The sequence below is a fragment of the Perognathus longimembris genome, chromosome 3 (genome assembly GCF_023159225.1).
Source record: "Perognathus longimembris pacificus isolate PPM17 chromosome 3, ASM2315922v1, whole genome shotgun sequence".
NCBI lineage: Eukaryota > Metazoa > Chordata > Mammalia > Rodentia > Heteromyidae > Perognathus > Perognathus longimembris.
Window position 1 is genome coordinate 52,997,356 of NC_063163.1, and position 16,744 is coordinate 53,014,099.

Consider the following 16,744-nt stretch of genomic DNA (forward strand, 5'->3'; position numbering starts at 1 on the left):
TTACAACTGTGATATAACAATCGTTTCCATAACATGGAGTTCATTTCACTTAGCATCATCTTATGTGTTCAAAGGGTATAGCCATTGGGCTCTTTTGATCCTCTGCTGTGACTTGCCTGAACCTGTGCTAATTATTCCCAATAAGGGAGATCATAGAGTCCATGTTTCTTTGGGTCTGGCTCACTTCACTTAGTATAATTTTTTCCAAGTCCTTCCATTTCCTTACAAATGGGGCAATGTCATTCTTTCTGATAGAGGCATAAAATTCCATTGTGTATATGTACCACATTTTCCTGATCCATTCGTCTACTGAGGGGCATCTGGGTTGGTTCCATATTCTAGCTATGACAAATTGTGCTGCGATGAACATTGTTGTGCTGGTGGCTTTACTGTGATTTTGTTTGTGGTCTTTTGGGGCTGCTGGGTCATAGGGGAGTTCTATATTTAGCCTTCTGAGGAATCTCCATACTGCTTGCCAGAGTGGCTGAACCAGTTTACATTCCCACCAACAATGAAGTAGGGTTCCCTTTTGGCTACATCCCCTCCAACAATTGTTATTGTTAGTTTTCTTGATATATGACATTCTTACTGGGGTGAGATGGAATCTCAATGTTGTTTTGATTTGCATTTCTTTTATGGCCAGTGATGTAGAGCACTTGTTCATATGTCTCTTGGCCATTCTCATTTCCTCATCAGAGAAGTTTCTTTGTAAGTCTTTAGCCCACTTGATGAGGGGGCTATTGGTTCTTTGCGGTTTTGTTTTGGAGGAAGGTAATTTTTTTCGTTCTGCATATATTTTAGATATGAGGCCTTTGTCTGTTGAATGGCCGGTAAAGATCTTCTCCCAGTCTGTGGGCTTTCTGTTTATCTTGCAAGCTATGTCCTTTGCCCTGCAGAAGCTCTGCAGTTTGATGGAGTCCCATTTGTCCAACCTTTCTTTGATTTGTAGCCTTTCTGGGTCTTTGTTAAGGAAGTTCCGTCCTGAACTAAGGAGCCCAAGTGTTTCTCCTACTCCTTCCTTTAGTGTTTTCAGGGTGTCTGTTTTGATTTGGAGGTCTTTAATCCATTTGGAATTGATTTTGGTGCAGGGTGATATATGAGGATCTAGTTTTAGTTTGTTGCAGGTGTTGAACCAGTTTTGCCAGCACCATTTATTAAAGAGGCTATCTTTCTTCCAAACTATTGTTTTAGCTCCTTTAACAAAGATTAAGTAGGCGTAGTTCTGTGGGTTCATTTCTGGGTCTTCAATTCTGTTCCATTGGTATTCAGGCCTGTTCCTGTGCCAATACCAAGCTGTTTTTATTACTATAGCTTTATAATACAGCTTGAAGTTGGGTATTGTAATTCCTCCAGCACAGCACTATTCTTTCTGCTTAGGATTGTTTTTGCTATTCTAGGTCTTTTATTGTTCCATATGAATTTCTGGATTGCTTCCTCTATTTCATTAAAAAATGGTGTTGGGATATTAATGAGTATTGCATTGAATTTGTAGATAGCCTTTGGCAATATTGCCATTCTGATTATATTAATCCTCCCAATCCAGGAGCATGGGAGGTTTTTCCATTTCCTTAGTTCTGCCTTAATTTCATTTTTCAAGCTTTTTAAGTTCTCATCAAAGAGGTCTTTCACTTCTTTGGTTAAGGTTATTCCTAGGTATTTTATGTTTTTTTGAGGCTATTGCAAAAGGAGTTGCTTTCCTGATTTCAGCCTCCGTCTTCGGGTCATTAGCATAGAGAAAGGCCGTTGATTTTTGAGGTTTTATTTTATATCCTGCAACTTTGCCAAAGTTTTGGATCAGCTCTAGTAGCTTGGGGGTAGAGTCTATGGGATTCTTTAGGTATAGGATCATGTCATCTGCGAAGAGAGAAAGTTTAACTTCATCTTTTCCTCTTTGGATCCCCTTTATATTTTCTTCTTCCCTAATTGCTCTGGCTAGGAATTCTAGTACTATGTTGAAGAGCAGGGGAGAGAGTGGACATCTCTGCCTTGTTCCGGATTTTAAAGGGAATGGCTTTAGTTTTTCACCATTTAGAGTTATGCTTGCTGTTGGTTTGTCATAAACTGCCTTGATTATATTCAGGAATGTTCCCTGGAATCCCAGTTTTTTAGCATAAATGGGTGCTGGATTTTATCGAATGCTTTTTCTGCATCCAGAGATAAAACTATGTGGTTCAAGAGCCTGCATTTTAATCATTTTCAAGAACATGAAAATTTTAAGCCAGGTACTAGTGGCTCACACCTATTCTCCTAGCTATTCAGAAGGCTGAAATCTGAGCATCATGGTTCAAAGCCAGCCTGGGCAGGAAAGCCCATGAGATTATCTCCAATTAGACACACACACACACACACACACACACACACACACACAGTAAAGGTGTGACTCAAGTGATGGAATGCCAGCCTTGAGCAATAAGGTAAGGACCAGTGTCCAGGCTCTAAGTTCGAACCCCAGTACTGGCACAGAAAAATAATTAACACATTTTACTGGTGATCTAAGAATAAAAAACTGAGCAAAGCCACGGTGTGGGAGGGGAGGGAGTATTATGTAAGGAATGGTGCCCAGACATTTAAATATTCTAAATCTCCTTTACCAAAACAATGAAGTCTAAATGAGGTTATTCTAAATATAAGGCAATCCTTTTAAGTTCTCACTTTGACCTTGAACCAATTCCCTTGATTCTTTGGTTCTGTCCCCATTTTGGACTCTGGACCACTTGATTGCCCATCTGTTTTCCAACTGTTACTTGGGAAATAAGCACCTCAATGCCAGGGAGGATTAATATTTACCTCACTTTCGGGCAGTTTCTGGGTGGGTGGCTGTTTGTGCAGCAGCCGGGATCTAGGTATGAACTGAGATGCAGGAAGAATCATGCATACTGAGGCTGGTGAACCTAGGAGTCTCAAGTTCAACCACCACTGGGGGTCAGAGTACAGTCTGGATTCCCCTTGGCCTCCAGTTTCCATTCTGCCATGTGAAAATTAAAGTCCAGCCTGAAGAACCAAGAGATGCCACTCCTTTAAATGGTCACATTAGGAGAAGATTCAGATGATCATGATGTCTCTTGAATTCTTTTTTTTTATTTTCTTGTGCCAATGCGGGGGGGGGGGGGGGGTTGTGAACTCAGGGCCTGTCATTGTCCCTTTGCTTTTTCACTCAAGGCTGGCACTCTACCACTCGAACCACATTACCACTTCACTTCGGGACTTTTGGAGGTTAATTGGTGATAAGAGTCTCTCAGACTTTCCTGCCCAGGTAGGTTTCAAACATTAATCCTCAGCTCTCAGCCTGAGTAGCTAGGGTTTTTGGCCACTGTAATCATCTACTGCAGGATGTCCAACCACAGACATTCTTTTTCTTGAGTTCTTCTAAATCACACTTTGTCTTTGATTTAAAGAGGGGTGGGGAACACTAATGCATAATCATTGCAGGTTTCCTAACTGAATTCAAATCTTCCCGATGAGCAGGGACTATGTAGCTCTCCGGTACCTTGGTGAGGGGTCAGGTAAGGTTATAGCCACAAAGGAATGTTTTGTCTTAGAGACACTCAAGTTTCTTGGGCTTCTCATTCCTCAGCTGTGAAACAGAAATAATAATAGGATTACTTTCATAATTAAAAGACACCAAAAAAAGATGAAAGTGCTCAAGAAGCTCAATAAAGACAATCAATATCTTGACCACAGAAATCACACATTCTGGGCTGGGGATATAGCCTAGTGGCAAGAGTGCCTGCCTCGGATACACGAGGCCCTAGGTTCGATTCCCCAGCACCACATATACAGAAAACCGCCAGAAGTGGTGCTGTGGCTCAAGTGGCAGAGTGCTAGCCTTGAGCGGGAAGAAGCCAGGGACAGTGCTCAGGCCCTGAGTCCAAGGCCCAGGACTGGCCAAAAAAAAAAAAAAAAAAAAAGAAATCACACATTCTGGAGGTTGGGAGGGCAATGAGAGGGGGCACACAAATGGGAGGAGAAAGGATAAGCAAATGCAGCCATTATATTCAATCAATGTACAATATGTAAAACTCGATGATAGGGAAAGATGGAAGAGAATGATGGAAGGGGTGACATTGATCAATATGCATTTACTCATAATCTGACTTCTTGAATTGAAATCTGTTTGTACAACTAATTAATGAAGAAAAGAAGGAGGAGGGCATGAGGGACAAGGCAACAAACAGTACAAGAAATGTATCCAATGCCCAACGTATGATACTGTAACCTCTCTGTACGTCAGTTTGATAATAAAAATTTGAGGAAAAAAAAGAAAAGAAAAGAAGGAGGAGGAAGAGGAGGAGGAGGAGGAGGAGGAGGAGGAGGAGGAGGAGGAGGAGGAGGAGGAGGAGGAGGAGGAGGAGCCTATCTCTGTCTCTCATTCCAGGAGAGAAGCAGTGGGGAAGAGGGAACAGAATGGCAACTCTCTTAACAACAGAGGGGTCCTGGATTCCTGGGTACTCATCAGTTACCTTCTCTTTGTTCCTCCAACCATTTGTGTGTGTGCAGAGTCCCTTGAAAACGATCACAGAGAGAAGATGTAATGAAGAGAAGGAAATGCCTAATCTAACCAGAACAACACATTTTCATTTTCCTGTTCTCTGACATGGAGTTACTCTTCCTCCAATGCCCCAGCGCCATCCTCCATGAGAGGAACATTTGAACACCAGAGGTGAAGGAGACAGGACAACCTGGAGATGGGATACTTGATACAAACCGTGAAGTGAATGAAACAGAAGATAATTAGGTGCTTCTGAAATACCGACATGTCTCCTACAAACCAAGAGAAAACACCAATTGGACGCAGCTGACAGATTGCATCTTGTTGCCTAGCAGTGGTCTAAAGTGACTGGGAGTTGCTAAGCAACCCATCCTCCTGGGCTTGGTGATCCAGCAAACACTAGACAGATGCTTTTCCTCCGCTACCCCGCAGCCCCTCACAATTTTCTCATCTGTAAGATTCACACCTGATTCATATTTCCTCTGGACTTTTTTTCCATTCAGACAGGGCAATGCGACGTGCAGGATTACCCGAACTCAAATAAACCTGGCTGTCTACCAAAAGAATGCCTCAGGCAAAAAAACCCAAATGGCCCTATAAAGATTAAACCATGTTGAAATTGAAGCTTAGACTCACAACTGTCAGCTACGAATCTGAGCCATGTCGCCTAGAAATTATCGATGCCACTGCATCAAAAGCATATTGGTTGGGTATTGAAGAACATGCCGTAGGCCAAACTGTAAAGCCACCCAAGTTTATTCTCCATTACCTTAAATTATTTAGGGGAGGGGGAAGATACGTTTCCCTAGCAGGGAGCTTCCTCTAACTGCTCACTACTGTTCTAGCAAATCTGCTCAGGTCCTAGGAAAGAGCCCAGTATAAATAGAAAGAATTGATCATAGCTGACTCTTAGCCTAGCCTGCTCTTCCCAGGGAGGCTCACATAATTAGAGCACACGGAAGAGTTTCAAGAAGCAGGGAGAGAAGCGATCTTTCTTCCTCCTTTCTTCCTTCACTGTCTGTTTACTGTGAATCATAACACAAAAGTGACGCCACCATTATTTGGGTTCCCCACTAGCTCCAACCCTGATAAAAGATAAGTACACATTCAAGCTCCAATGGCCGATCGATCATATACTATTTTTTTTAAAGAATTACTTGCTCTAGTTTTGCCAGGTCTTGGATTTATTGAGGCTTTCTAGGTTAATGAGATGGTGATTTTCATTCTGAGCAGGGCATTGCTCTGTCTCCCATTCCATTTATTTGGTGTTTATAAGCTTTCAAAGTGTTTTCTCATCAATTATTCCACTGTGGCATACAGCCCTATGCTATGATGCATGTAAGTTAATTACAATGCTTCAGAAGAAAACTGAAGAGCACAGTGAGAATGGATTTCATTCCACAAACTCAGGTGTAAAAGAAATAGCCCTCCATTTAGAGCAATTTAATTCTAAATTGAGGCCTCTTCTTAATGGATTACAAGAAAATTCAATTTGAGTCATAACTGCCCAGAATCCAAAGGAGTTTAGGAAGAACCTAGAAAATGAAGACAATGTCCTTATGTTACTCTGATTCCTATCACTGTGACAAAATATGTGGAATCATCAACTTAGAAAGAGAAAATGTTTATTTTGGCTCATGGTTTCTGTGGTCTGTCAATAGCTCCTGGGCCTTATTGCTTTGGACCAGGACATTATGGTGGGAATGGAATATGTAATGGAAGAGGCTACTCACATCATGACATCCAGTGTATGGAGAAGTCAGGGAGGAAGGGAGAGAGAGAATGAGAGAGGCCAGGGTCCTCAGTACCTCCTTTAAGGACAAGCCTCAATGATCTACCTTCTTTTCAAGGAAGGAAGTTCATTAGAAGGTTCTACCACCTACCAGAAGCACCATCCGCTTGGGGCCAAGCCATGCTAGATCAACTACAGCAGTCCTGTACCTTTACCAGTCTGTGCTGGTGGTTGCTAGCACTTGCTGATGCTAGTGAGCCTTTGTGGTTACTTGAAGCTCTTGACTTCCATCTCACAGGTGAGGTGCAGAGTCCATGGGCCTCAAACCCCTCTGAGAACCACACTACCTCTCCATCCTCTCGTCCCTGTCCCTTTTCCTGATGTCCCTCCCTGTTCTCCAACCCAAACACTCAAGATATGTCTCCACTGCCGACTTCCAAACAGTACTGGAAGCAATCATTCTCAACTGCTTCTTCTGGTCCTCCAAAATTCTCTGGGGCAAAGAAGAAGCACGACAGGGCCAACTGTCTGTTTGAAACTTTAGGTGTTTAGGGATACACATATAAAAAAAACATTAAAAGTCTAAGAAATATATTCAATTCTAAAAAGGGATGAAATTCTGATTCATGTTGCAATATGGATGAATCTGGAAGACACTATGCTAAGTGGAAAAAAAACTGGCTTCTCAGCTTCTGGATGATTCTATCCAACCTAAATGGATTCCATCCATTCATTATGAAGTACCTGTAGTAGCCTAAGTCATAGGAACAGAAAGTATATTGCTAAGTGCCAGGATCTGGAAGAGGATAGCAAAGTCTTTCATGTATATAGGGCTTCAGTTTTGTCCACTGAACATGTGTGGGGTGGAGAGGACCAGTTGTCTGCATAGAACTAAGACAAAGGACTTTCTTCTCATCCTGCTCTAGTTATTCTTCCATTTGGTTGTGTGTGTGTGTGTGTGTGTGTGTGTGTGTGTGTGTGGTGTGTTAGCATGTTCCCACACTGGAGGTTGAACTCAGGGCTTAAGTGCTATCCTTTAGTTTTTTTCATTCAAGTATAGTTCTCTTCCACTCAAGCTATACCTCCACTTGCAGCTTTTGGTTTGGAAATAAGAAATTTTGAGGATTTTCCTGCTTGAGCTCACTTCGAACCATGATCCTCCCATCTCAGTAGAGCTAGGATTATAGGCATAAAGCACGGACACCAAGTTCCAGTTACACTTTTGGCTCTCCCACTAATGATGTAGGGCTGCATATGTGGTTTGCCAGAGGACTCAATGTCACTGATGCACGCAATCCATGACTGTGACTACCATGGGAGGCAGAATGTGACAGATGCTCAAACAGAGGCACAAACAAACCCTCTGGGAATGAAGGGAAATGCACAGTGAAATCCAGCAAGGAAAGTTGGGGAAGCCCTCAGAGGACAGGAGCAGGGGAGCTTCACCCTCAAGTATGGCTAAAGCTTCCACATACAGAAATGTGACCTTCAGACCTCAACTCTAGAACTACAGAATCAGAATCTGCCTAGAACAGAGTCCCAGGTGCAAATCTGACATCCAATCAAGCTTGACAGGCACTCCACAGCCCACCTCCCTTCATTAGTCCCAATCACCCATGCTCTCAACTTGAAATCAATGACAGGCAAGTAGATTAGAAGCACCACATGATGTACACTCATCAATATTCAACAAGCAGGAGACAAAAGGAAAATTCAGCCTTCTTGGATACCTGAGCAACCTCAATGCTCTATCAATAAAAAAGAAAGACTTGGGAAAAGGTTCTGGTCAGATAATGTATGCCTTAGGGAAGTAAGACAAATGAGTAGGTGAAGTTAAAAAACAGTGTCTTAAATGCCATAATTGAGCTATTAAATGTGTAAGACAAAAGAATTGACTAATTGTCTTGGGATGCTGAAGAAAACATTGCAAGGAAATGATATTAGCTAAAGGTTTAAAAGGATGAATAGGAGGTTTCTGGCAGGAAAAAAAGGAGTAAAATATATGCCCAACAAAAGACCATGTACCAAGGCAAATGTAATGCTGAAAGTGTAGCTCTTTACAAAACATGAGGCATGAATTCAATATCAGGCACAAATAAAATAATAAAATCAAATGAATTCAGGTACCTGTGGCTCACATATAATCCTAGCTACTCAGGAGACTGAGATCTAAGAATCTTAGTTCAAGGCCAACCTGGGCAGGAAATTCTATGTGCCTCTTATCTCAAATGAATTAACAAAATGCCAGAAGTGAAGATTATGGCTCAAAAATAATACAAAATTGGGTAGGAAAGTATGGGTGAGGGGGCCTTCTATATACTGTGATATTATCCAACTGTTTAAACTTGGTTTTTAGTTGCTCTTATAGAAGCTGACTTCTGTAGTTCCCAACATGGCTTCCATTCCTCAAGTCTGGGTCTATACAAAAAGAGACACCTAAGAAACGTTTAAACTCACTAAGAAATCCATTTTCACTGGAACTATTTAAACTACCAGACCATAGCTTCTGAAATTCAGAGGACCAGTGGGCCTTCCATTTAAATACCTTTGCCCAGGTCAAAATCAAACAAGGACCAACTCTTTCCAATTTCCAAAAACTCATGGAAAGAATACTTCCTCCATCCCCAACCTAAATTGACTTCAGATATACTTCTCATGGGTACTACTTATTTGCAGTGATTCTGCTTCAAAATATACATTCTACATTTTAAAAATTTAACATTTGTAGTGCCCTGCAAATAACCTCCTGATTTCCAGATATTTCCCCGCCAGAGTACATCTGGACTCATGTAACCCTCAGCCAAGTAAAACAACCCCTGCCCAGCAGAACCATCTAAACAGATCAATTTGTACTATGTGACTATGTTATGATATATAAGAAATTATAAACATTATGAGATTTTACACTAGCAGAATTTTTGTTCTTTGGTGTGGGAATCCATAAATGCAGAGCCATAAGGCTGACCTTAGAAAATTGGAAGGCCATTCTCTGTCCCTCAGAAGGCTGAGGGCAGCCCTAGCAAGACCTATTGCACTTAGCATTAAAAGGGCCACAGTTTCTGCCCTAGTGATAATCATGAGCCTCACAGTCTTTCTACATGTACTCTCTTGTTTGATAATGAATAAAGGCCCTGTCCATGGGACCCTCAGTATCTGTTGCTGGAGTAAGACAGGAGGTCCCCTGGTACCCCAAAACCAGTTCCATGGTCCAGTCTCCATCACTGCTTTGCTCCCAGTTGCGGCAGGACAAGGCACTTGCAGTGATTTGCAACACTTTGGAAATTGTAATTTATGTCTTTAGGTTGGTCTCCCAAGAAATTTAACAACTAAATTCCAAGTAAGTAAATGAGGGAGGAGGTAACAAATTGTAAAAGAAATGTATCCACTGCCTTACGTATGAAACTGTAACCCCTCTGTACATCACTCTGACAATAAATAAATAATTGTTCAGAAAATAAATAAAAATAAATTCCAAGTAAGTTCCAGGAGTGTGTTGTAAGTGGCTGTGATACTTAACATGGAATTAGATGCCAAGTTTACCAGTCCTATTAGAGACATTATTTCATTCTGTCTTCCAAACAACATACACATTAGATACTGATTTTCTTTCCAGGGCAAGCATCTTGCTCAATAGTGTACAAATCAGTGAATGGGTGAACCAGGGTTTGAAGTCAAGTCAATGACTCACTCTTCCTGGCATTAACAAGCAGGTCACATTCTGCATATACTGTCTCACTATGAGTTCCAGTTATAAGGTCATCAGTGCACCTATAACCCATTGAAAGAACAATGCAATGAAAATGACACTATGCCAGACGATGGAGATGTAAAAATGATTAAGACAACCTGGTAGTGGATCTGTCATTAAAAGGAAGAAAGCCATAAGCCATGATCAATGCTGCTTAGAAGCACAAGATGTTTGTCCTGTTAAGGACATCCTCCCATGTCTGTGCCCTAAGTGAGCCTCCTGTCCTTTTAAACCCCACAGCTGCCTATTCTTCCCATTCCTTCACCCCATCTATCAATCCCTATATTATACCATACTATGTTACTACACTCATCACATACCTGTCTTCCCCATTTGACATCCTCCTCCTTCTCTTTCCTTCTTCTTTTCTTTCTTTCTTCCTTCCTCCTACTCCTCTTCTTTCTCCTCTCCTCCTCCTCTTCCTCCCCTTGCTGCTGCTGCTGCTGCTGCTCCTCCTCCTCCTCCTCCTCCTCCTCCTCCTCCTCCTCCTCCTCCTCCTCCTCCTCCTCCTCCTCCTTCTTCTCCTCCTCCTCCTCCTCCTCCAACCTCCTTCTCCTCTACTGGTACTAAGGCTTAATTCAGGGCTTCGTGCTCTTGTTTGGCCTTTTGGCACTCTACTACTTGAGCCATGTTTCACTTCTGGCTTTTGGCTATTAATTAGAGATGAGTATCATGAACTTTTCTTCCTTGGCTGACTTGGAACTTCAGTTCTCAGATCTTAGCTACTGAGTAGTTAGGATTACAGAAGTGAGTCACCAGCATCTGGCTCTTTTTACTTTTTAAATAAGGATTATCTAACTAATAATTATCCATTACTTCATTGAAGAACAGAGTTGGTAAGTTGATCCAGATCATGGGTTGTTACCCAAACATCAGATCCACTGAGAAAAGATATTTCTCCCAGAGGAAAAAAGAGAACTTCCCAGTTCAAGGGCACACTCAAAACAAACCATTTTTAGAAGTAGATCTATTTTTAGAAGTAGGTAAAATAAAACTCCCCAGTAAGACTGTGTGAGTCTTTGGCTCAATAGGCTATGTACCTAGTACACTGCAAGGCACATAGCAGATATGTAACGTGTACTCAAAAGAAAGCAAGAAAGAAGGAAGGAAGGAAGAAGAAATGGAGGGAGGGAGGGAGGACTGCTTGAAAAATGAATGAATTAATGACTGCATGGATGGATAGGTGGAAGAATCAAAAGCCAGCATAATTTCCAGTTTTTAACATGTACTTAAGAAATAGATGTTATGAGAGATGGAAGGATTTTCTTATTTGGAAAGAACATTACATTAGCTTGTTTTCATGAGGTATACTTAAGCCCAGATGAAATAAAAACTGGGAACAAAGTAACTCACATTGGAACTTGGAACATGAATGGGAAATTATACCACAGCTACATATTTCTTTGTTGCCTTAAAGCTTTGCTTCTGGGTTTCATGATGCTTCCTTTGTTTCTGACATTCATGCTCAGGACCAGTGTGGATTCTCAGAATGGGGCTCAGAATCCACGAAGACATTTACGTCCAACTCAGAACCTGGTTTTCGGTACCTACCATGAGTGCTGGGTCTCTAGCCTCAGCCAGCATCACACTGAAGTTCCTTCTATCTTCACCTGAATGTGCCTACCTTCTTTAGACCTCAGAGAATCATGGTACTTGTCTTATCTGTCTAGAATGCACTCAAGAGGAAAACCTGTCTTAGCTGTGTTCAATTCACTGTAGCAAATGTTTGCAAACATTTCCTACAACACAGTAGAAACTTAAGAAATATTTATTGAATGACTCATAATGTCATACATTGTTATTGTAATTATTATTTATCGGAGCAAAAATGTACCTGTTTCCGGATTTGTGGTAAATATGGGCTGGTACCTCCTTTACCCATAGAGATGCAGGAAAAAAAAATAAAACAGAAAAGGGAAGTGATTTGTTCAGGAAAAAAAGGAGGAAATGAAAACAATCATCTAGATTAAATTTCATATAAACAAATACTATTTTTAGTGTAAGTTTGGCACCATTTACCATTGCCAAATGCATGGAGGAGACACACACACACGTAGACACACACACACACACGTAATTATATAGGACTTGCTAGAAAGTAAAACTTGACTGATTGCTTTTTCTCATACACCTCACCTAACATTATTTGGTGCATTGGTGGCAAGTTAGGGAAAATTTATCATGGTGAAAGTGGTGAGCAGTCCACATTAATCTATATTTCAACAAAAAACCCAAATGGCAGAAGTCAGGAGAAACCTGACTTGACAGGGTCACAACATGAAAAATTAGTTTTGTCATAATTTCCAAGATCCCTAGGAATAAAACTACTTAGATACAAATAACTACAGTAAGACATTTTATAAGACATTTAAAATGTAATATAGGCCCCACCTTGAGCCAAAGATGAAATACAGGCAATTCCAGTGAAATTATGAGACCAGTACCCAAAGACTTTGACTGACAGAAAGACTTAAGAGCCCCAAGCAGAGAGGTCACAGTTTTTATTGTGGGCCTACTCTGCCATGCCACAGAACTGAAAGGGACAAGAATGTCCTTACAGAACAAGGATTCTCCCCATTCCCAAGCAGAAGATGTGGCCCATAGCAGGGCCTTAGAACCAGAAGAGGAAGCTACTGTGAGGTTTGTTCTGTATTCTCTCCCCTACTCACCTTCACAGATTGCAACCCAGGAAGAGAGGTGTCCAGGAGTACAGGGCCATTTCCCTAGCATCTCTAGAAAGGAAGCCAAGTTTGGTGGTCTCACGCTCCATTATGCATGCCTCATGGAGTGTAATAGGAACTGAAAGGATTCACTGACCCCCCCTCTATGGCCTCCTCCCCAGGCTTTGATTGGAACAGAAGGAAAACTCGACAGAGCTTTCAGAGAAAGGTGCATTGGAGAATATACATGTAAAACCACCAGAAATATTTCAACATATTTTGGGAAAGACTCTGCAAGGACCGAAAGTCCTCTGTTGGTGGAGGGGGACAAAAGACGATTAAATGTAAGCTATTGGGATTACTCTGACCTCCCCACAACTTCCATTAGTGCCACTGACTGAGTGCAGGGATCCTTGGGACCCTCAAGGCAGCTAATTCCTCTCAGTGGTCAAATATACCATTCTGGAATGTCACCACATCCACTCTCAACTATGGCAATGTCACAAGGCAGCATCTCTTGGCTCTTTTATTAGACTTATCTTCCTGAATTTACTTCCAATTAAAGCCATTAAAACATTGTCCCTTATCCTAAAACAAATAATCTTTGTTCAACTCTTTAAATACCTTGGCAGCCACATCAAAAGGCAAGATGAAATAGTAAAATTCTCCAAGATAACACAAAAGGTAGTTCACAAGAGGTAGAATGCAATAAGTTCTTTAGAGAGAAACATAATGGGGGACCTTGGGAATCAAATGCAACCAGCCCTGTCTTAGGGTTCTAATGAGATGTTCAGAACTTTCCTTGAGTCACAAAACAGTGCCATAGTAAAGAGTGACCTCAGGAACAGACAGACAGACAGAAAGACAGACAGAAGAACCCCAGAAGTGCATGTTACCTCCTAGTGTTTAACAAGGAGAGAGAAAAAAAATCTAATAATGTGAATTTGTCAGTTCATCCTAAGATTACAGACTATGCAAAGATATAGTCCTCTTCTTCCTCTGTGATGTGGGACTTATGATTAGATGCCTTTTGTGTCTATGATTCTAAGGATGGTATGCTAGGCAAAGGATTCTACCACTGAGCTACATCTCCAGTCCCTATATTATTCTTTTGGCACACTTATTCTATTCCTTTCCAAGCATTGTGACTGTTAGCTTTTCCCTTGCTCAGCTTATCTTCATGCATAAAATAGTCACAGTCCCTTTCCAGGCACTGGTGGATCATCCCTATAATCCTAACTAATCAGGAGGCCGACATCTGAGGATCATGGTTCAAAGCCAGCCTGGGTAGAAAAGTTTGTGATATTTTCCAGGACTGACACACAAAATAAATATGTAAATAAAATAATAAAATCAAATATTCAAAGCCCAATAATACATATTTTTCATCTTGCACAATACTTGTGTGTTTGTTGGCTAACAAAAAAGACTTCAACTGAGTTTCCAATTTTTAGCTGCCTATCCACCTCACCTTTCCTCATCAAGCTACATGTCCTTTCATGAGCCATAAATCACAAGTTGAACCTTAAGTCTTTCATGCCTTCTGCAGCTATATTCCTTTCCAATGTGCAAGTTAGTTTTGTGACATTATAACCAAAACACTTGAGAGAAAGGAGGAAAGATTTATCATGGCTCACAATTTCAGAGTGTTCCGTCCATGATTGCTTGGCAGACGCTCATGGTGTCAGGAAAACATGACAGAGGAGCTTCTTCAACTCATGGAAGACAGGAAGAATAGAGACCAATAGGAAGGGGTCAAGGACAAGACACCCACAGAGACCTGACTACAGTGACCTACTTCTTCTAGCTGGGCCCCACCTCCTGAAGTTCCCACAGTAACACCACCAACTGTAGACCAAGCATTCAAACACATGGGCCTTTCAGGGACATTTCCTGTTTCCGCTGCAACAATCAGCAAATGAAAATTTTTTAATTCCATTTATAATAACATCAAAAATTAATTTGCATATGTCTAGAAATATGCAAACATATTTACATTGTAAACTACAAAATATTGCTAAGAAAAAATAAGGAAAACATAAATAAATGGAAGTATATCATATTATGGTTCAAATGATTCAATATTAAGAAGATCGAATCAGAGTCTTAAGATTCTCAAATGAATCTATAATTGTGATGCAATCCTAGTTGAAGTCCCAGAAGAGTTTTTGTAGAAAGCCACAAAGTGATTCTGAATTGATAAGTGTATGGAAAAGACCTAAACTAGACCAAAATGTTTTGAAAAAGAAATAACAATACAAGTGAAAGTGAAAGTGAAAATTTAAAGCACCTGCCAACTGTATTTGCTGTTGGTGGAAAAGCCACTGTGGAAGAGAGTTGATCATTTTCTACAATTTTTTTCTGGTCCAGGAGCTTGAACTCTAGTCCTGTGCATGGTCCCTGAGCTGCTTTTGCTCAAGGCTAGTGCTCTCCCACTTGAGCCACAGTACCACTTTCAGTTTTCTGAGTCTCATGGATATTCTTGCTTGGAGTTGGCTTTGATCATAATCCTCAGATCTCAGCCACCTGAGTAACTAGGATTACAGGCAGGAGCCACCAGCACCCAGCCCATTTTCCACAATAGTAAATATATCATATGACCCAAAAGATATCAAATGTCTATCTGCTGGTAGATGACATTGTCTTCATTAACAAAAAGTAACAAACTAGTAATATACACATGATATATAGGATATCCATATATGTGATATGGATAAATAAAAACAGCATGCAAAGAGTTACGTCAGACCCAAAAGACTACATGCTGGATGGTTCTATTGCTATGTAATTGTAGGAAAGGCAAAAATGAGAAATGAGAAAAAGCAAATTATCCTGAAACCAAGGCTGGAATTTGGGGTTAACTGCAAAAAGGTACAAAGGAACTCTAGGAGAGGAGTTGATGTTACTGGGGTTTAAACTCAGGGATGTGTGTTTTCTAGGCTGAAACTCTACCTCTTGAGCCACACTTCCAGCCCTTTTCATTTTTGTTATTTTTCAGAGCCAGCCTAGACCATGATCCTCCTATTTATGCTTCCTGTATAACTGGGATAACAATTATACATTGCTGTGTCCAGATTTGTGTTGGGTAAGATGCTATCCCCTGAGCTTTTCTGCCTAGGCTGGCCTTCTTTCCAATGTTAGTCTCTAGAATAACTAGGATTATAGGCATGAGCCACTATACCCAGTCAATGTTTTGACTGTGGTGTTTATATGAATATACATTTGCCCAAACTTCTCAAGCTAAAACTTTAAAGTGGATAGATTTTATTGTTTATACATTAAACTTCAATAAACCTGTACCTCAACAAGGCTGGGAGTATAGCTCCATGGTAAAGCATTTGCCCAGCAAATGCTAAGCCTGGATTCAGTGTCCAGCACCAAATATATATTGATAAACATGTATATGAATATGTATATGTCTGTATAAATACATACATATGCATAAATATTTATACATACACACAAAGATGATCCCAGTTTACCAATACTAGTGGGTATCATTTGTTGAAAGTATGCTGTGTGGTAAGTACTTTACATACAGTATCTATAACTACCAATTTTACAAAGAAAATTTTAAACCTACCCACCACATGAAAAATAATATAAGTGGAATATAATAAAAACAAGTAGGATAGAACAAAATAGAATATCATAAAGTAGAATAGAATGAAATAAAACAAAATAAAATGAAGTTGAAGAAGTGGCTGGTAGCTCCCACATAGTCAAACAGCTAGTAAGGAGCTGAGCCATGTTCAAAGCCAGTGGTGTCTCTGATCCTTGCTTCTACTCTTTGTGCTACCTTTGGGAAGCCAGATTGCAACAAGGAAGGCTTTGCCTAACCACAGGCCTCATCCCCAGAGATATTCCTGGATGCAGTCATCCCTGAACTGTGACTGTCTGCAAGCAGTTACTTGAGACAGCAGTCAAGGTGACTGAGGTCCCAGAAAATATTTTATATCCCTTAAGCAGCAAACCGAAAGTGTCTGTGCTTAATCCTGCCCTTAATTCACTGTCCAAAGCCGACAGCCTATGTATCATTTGTAGCTGAAGAAGCTGATAAGAAGAGACCATACTGTCCCCATCATGAAATGCCCCTGGGCTGGGGCAAGTAGAAA